The sequence below is a fragment of the Megalobrama amblycephala genome, linkage group LG5 (genome assembly GCF_018812025.1).
Source record: "Megalobrama amblycephala isolate DHTTF-2021 linkage group LG5, ASM1881202v1, whole genome shotgun sequence".
NCBI lineage: Eukaryota > Metazoa > Chordata > Actinopteri > Cypriniformes > Xenocyprididae > Megalobrama > Megalobrama amblycephala.
The window spans coordinates 22,425,532-22,430,827 of NC_063048.1; positions in this window are offsets into that span (position 1 = coordinate 22,425,532).

Below are 5,296 nucleotides of genomic sequence, written 5' to 3' on the forward strand. Positions count from 1 at the left end.
GTTCAACAAGTAAAGTTTAAAGAAAATCATCATAAAAACTCAACTCCAACTGATTAATGATAATGAAATGATTTTGTCTTATGCCCTTATTAGATGCCTTGCTCTCTGTAGTGTAGTTTCTTTTTCAATGACCAGCGACATTCACACTGCATCTATAAATGTAAGACTGCAGAAAGAGAGCACAGATATACGTAATAAAACAATGACATTCTGTTTTTACAGGAGACAAACAATGATGAAAAAAGTTGCTATCAAATAAGCTAAGGAGTGGGGTGGTCTCCTTTTTCTGAGTCATAATACTTCATGCAGTGGATGTGTTGCAATTTTAATAATAAAAATTTCACTCCCTCATCTTTTACAGTAGAAGAGACTGTAAAAGGTACAGTACTTGGCGTAAATGAGTACACCCCCTTTGAAAAGTAACATTTTAAGCAATATCTCAATGAACACAAAAACAATTTCCAAAATGTTGACAAGACTAAGTTTTATATAAAATCTGTTTAACTTGTAAGTAAGGTTAATAATATAACTTAGAGAACAAAATTTTCAGTTTTACTCAAATTAGGGTGATGCAAAAATGAGTACACCCCACTGAAAGTCTCTGGAGCAAAGCTAAATTTTAGACTACAAATGTCTAATTTAACAAGAATTCAACCACAGGTGAGTCTAATTATTCATTACACAGGCGTCCCGCAGACAGTTGACTATAAAAGGGTGTTAAAACCCCTTCCCATTCCATGCTGTCAGCAATGGCACCACATGGAAGATAAATGGTCACAAGACCTGAGAAAGAAAATAATTTCTTTACACCAGAAAGGTGAAGGCTACAAGAAGATCAGCAAAGCTTTACTTATCAGTCAGAATACTGTAGCAAAAGCGATACAAAAATGTAAAAAAAGATGGAACTGCAACCATCTTACAGAGACGTCTAGGTCATCCACAGAAGTTAACACCTCGACAGGAGCGTCTTCTGATGAGAAGGGTTGAAGAAAATTGGCAAGCGAGTTCATTGCAGTCATCTAAAGCAGTGGTTCTCAAACCTGTCCTGGGGACCCCCCACCACTGCACATTTTGCATGTCACCCTCATCTAATACACCTGATTCAAGTCATCAGCTAATTAGTAGAGACTGCAAGAGTTGAATTGGGTGTGTTAGATGAGGGAGACATGCAAAATGTGCAGTGGTGGGGGTTCCCCCAGGACAGGTTTGAGAACCGCTGATCTAAAGAAGTAGAAAGCCAAACTGGGGTGACTATTTCCTGTGACACAATACGTCGTACACTGCAGAGGAATGGCATGCATGGGTGCTGTCCATGAAAGAAGCCTTTCCTAAAGCCCAGGCACACAAAAAAAAAACTCCTAGAGTTTGCCAGGGCCCATGCTGACAAAGATGAAGACTACTTGGGCTCTATACTCTGGAGTGACGAGACCAAGATAAATGTTTTTGGAACTGATGGCTTCAAAACCGTATGGTGTCACAAAGGTGAGGAATACAAAGAAAAATGCATGGTGTCTACAGTGAAACATGGTGGTGGCAGTGTCCTTACGTGGGGCTGCATGAGTGCTGCTGGTGTCGGGGAGCTGCATTTCATTGATGGCATCATGAATTCACAGATGTACTGCTCCATACCGAAAGAGAAGATGTTACCATCACTCTGTGCCCTTGGTCGTCGTGCACTTTTCCAACATGACAATGATCCTAAACACACATCTAAGGCCACTGTTGGATTTCTGAAGAAGAACAGGGTGAAAGTGATTCAGTGGCTCCTGGGGAAGAGACAAGTTGAGCATCACTCTCCATCCAGCATCAAGTCTTTAAAAGAGTCATTCTTGAAGAATGGAAAAAGATAGATGTTGCAAAATGTCGCCAACTTGTTCATTCCGAGATTGACAATGTTTTTTTCTAGACAAATTTCAATCTTAGTTTTTTCAAAAATAGCTCAATTGTTCCATTAGTTTTCGCCAATCATAGTTTGGTTGTGTGTACACTGATTTTAAGTTAAATAGTCCTTATTGGCATTTTAATGTGACATTATTAGATTTACAGTTTAAAGATGTTTTAAGAAGTCTTTTAAAGAACAAAAAGATCATTTTTTTCTCTCTACCCCTGAATCGAATCCTTTTGCTGAATTTTTTGAGGTATCAGCAAATATTGTATCGCTTCTATAAGAATCGATATTGTATCATATCGTGATGAACTGCCGATTTACACCCCTATGCATGAGTGTGTTTATGCACAGGTGTAAGGGAATGGTGATTTGCTGTGGAGGCTTTGTTATGCCCTTTATTCCCTGACGCCTAGGCTCCTTCACCCTGAAACTCAAATGTCCCTGATTACTCAGGTCGCTCTGTTTGTATTTTGTTAAACTGCAATAAAGTTGTTTTCTACATTTAATTTTTGTTTAGTGATTGCTCTTTTTCTCTCTGTGCTTTTGTAAAATCTTTTTATCTTTAATATAATTTATATTTTTCTTTAATATCTACGCCTCCTGCCAATTCACTGTGAGCCAACCTTTGTTGCCTGAAGAGGAAATTCATTTAGTATTATTCCAGAATCCAGGGTGGTGTAGTCGCTAGTGTCAATCTTTAATCCCTACATGCTCCACCACATTTGGTGTAAAATATACAAATAGATGGCAGAAAGAGTGTCAGCTGTTAAATTTTGTTTTGGGTAAAAGTAAACTGGCAAAATACAACATAAATTACGTACCAACTTGAATTTTGAAATCATACTGAGATGAAGTTTAAAATAAGAAAATCACATTGTAAATTGAAAGGTGAGATATAAAGTTGCAACTGCATACAAAAAAAAGTTGTAAATGTGAGAAATCGTAATTGTGAGATATGTTGTAATTACAAGGAAAGTCACAATTGTGAGAAAGCATCGATTATAAGATATAAAGCTGAATTAGAATTTTTATAGAAAATTATGTACTTGAATTGGAAAGTCAGAATAACCAAAAGTGACATTTCCTAAAAAAAACAAAAAAAAAAAAAAAAACACCTAATTTGTGAGATATAAATTCACAATAACAAGAACACACAAAAAGACATTTGTGTTCTGCAACAGTAAAAAAGCTTTAATGTTAACACAATAACTGTACTGGCCTGCTATTGCGTAAACACGTCTCCCATAGAAACACTTTCTTAAAATGTCAATGCAATTTTAAAAGATGAAGAAGTAGAACAAGGACAAGAAGAAAAGAATGCAAATGGGTTGAGGCCTGTAGTTGGCTGAAGAGGGAGCCGCTGCAGTATCATCATGAATTAATACTTCAAGGATCCCAAAATTAGTTAAAAAAAACTTTGGTAATTATTAGTACACTGAAATAAATTATTTAAAAAACACTGAGGACAAACTCAGACAGAGACAGCAAGCCCCTGAATCATTTTTCTTGTTTCCTACAGCAAAATATTATAGCCGTTTTGCTGATTTAAAGTATATGAACTATTTGAAGCTGAATTTTATAAAACACTCAGTGCTGAAAAAGGGATTTTTTTCCCACGCAAACAATGTTTTATAATTATAACTTTTATTCGGATTAGATTTCAGTGGGAATACAATTTTTTTGGAGAGGTCCAAGGGATCTACATTGCATTGTGTGACAATGACAAATATTTCTCATTCAGATGTTCATGTCTTATATTTTTCTCTTCTTCTCTAAGCAATCCTCCATTAATGAGAAGAGTACTGTAGACCATATGGAGATGCAAAACATCCGGAAGACTCCTGTTATTTAAAAACCACATGTGGTGTAAAAACAGGAAAATGTACCAAATGTTTGACCAGCCTGGATTATTCCGTAAAAGAATTAATTTCTCAGCTACCGCTCTGTGAATAACAACTCAATTATAAATTTATACATCTGTTGACGTCATAGTCAGAATGTCTGTACATCTGTCATACGTCATAGTCAAAATGCTTCCTGCTAGATTGTCATTTTGATTCACTTTCCTCATTCATGTTGATTTCCAATCTGACCGGGAAGTTCACGTCATTAAAGTTTTGAAAGAGCAACCTTTATAGTAGGGATGCGCCCGAAGCCTAATTCCGAATTCGGAAAGGCCAGGAAATGAATAAGGCATTCTACAGAGCCCCTAATGGTTATGCTTGCTGCGGTAGTCAGTTACATGATCAGATTTTACTTATCACATGAAGATAGTAAAGGCGGGCATACACGGTGCGAATTCTGATGGTAGGAAGATCGTATGTCCATGCACACATCACAAGTGAGTTTATCTGAAAATCGTACGGACGAGGTGATATACAACACGATTTTTCGACCTGCCGATTTCCGAAGCAATCGTACAAAGTTGTGTGGGTGTGTGAGTGAGAGAGAGAGAGCATGCGAGCGGAGCGGAGCGTGAGCTCAAATCAGAATACCCTTTGTGACATGCTGGATAGAAAATATGTGAGATAAGTTTTTTTTCTCATCGACTTTAGCTGTTCAAGCCATTAGTTGACTAATCACACTGATTAGTTGATTATTCACATTCAATTTCTTAAATACTGGAGAGAATAAAATATTATAATTAGCATTTATATAGCACTCAAGCGCATACATAAATCTTGTCATAAAGAACCTGCAAAAGAAACGATTATGAATTTGACAAAAAAACGGCAAGGAGACATTTTTATTTTTTTTAATAATCTAATGTTTTCTAAATCAGTGTCGGCTGCAAAGATGAAGTTGATATATTACTGACTCTCATCATCTTCGCAGTGGATGTACAGAATGCACTTTTCATTTGGATTACATAATCAGAGAGTAGCCCATTTCTTTTCGTTTTGAATTATTTTGTTTAAAAGAAGACAATTCAAGCTTTCTATAGATGTTTTTCTCGTGTCTGTGAGGCAAGCAGAGTTTCGGTTCATATAGCCTATAAGTCGCGCTGCAGATCAAGTGCAAGTGATCGCGCCCGCGCATCCATGAATATATTTGCTTCTTATTTATTAAACCAAGGCAGTTGGTTGATGGAACATTGATTAAAATTAAGATACAATTTTTACAAAACGAAATTCACTTTAAAGAAAGGCTTTCTACAAAACAAAACTTAATGAAGTGGCCAAAATCATGTCTGACCTTGACTGGGTAATCCCAGCCTGATCTGCTGGCGATTTGATTTCGCCCGGCAACTCAGTCTGGAAACCCGTACATTCATTTCTGCTGCATCTGTTACACTTTTGCGGGAACCAATCACAGACTGGCTTATCCACCTTGCTCGCTATTGGCGGGTCAGAGCTCTTTCTGTGACTCTGGGCGAGTACAATGACGTCTCTCGCATGACCGTCAATC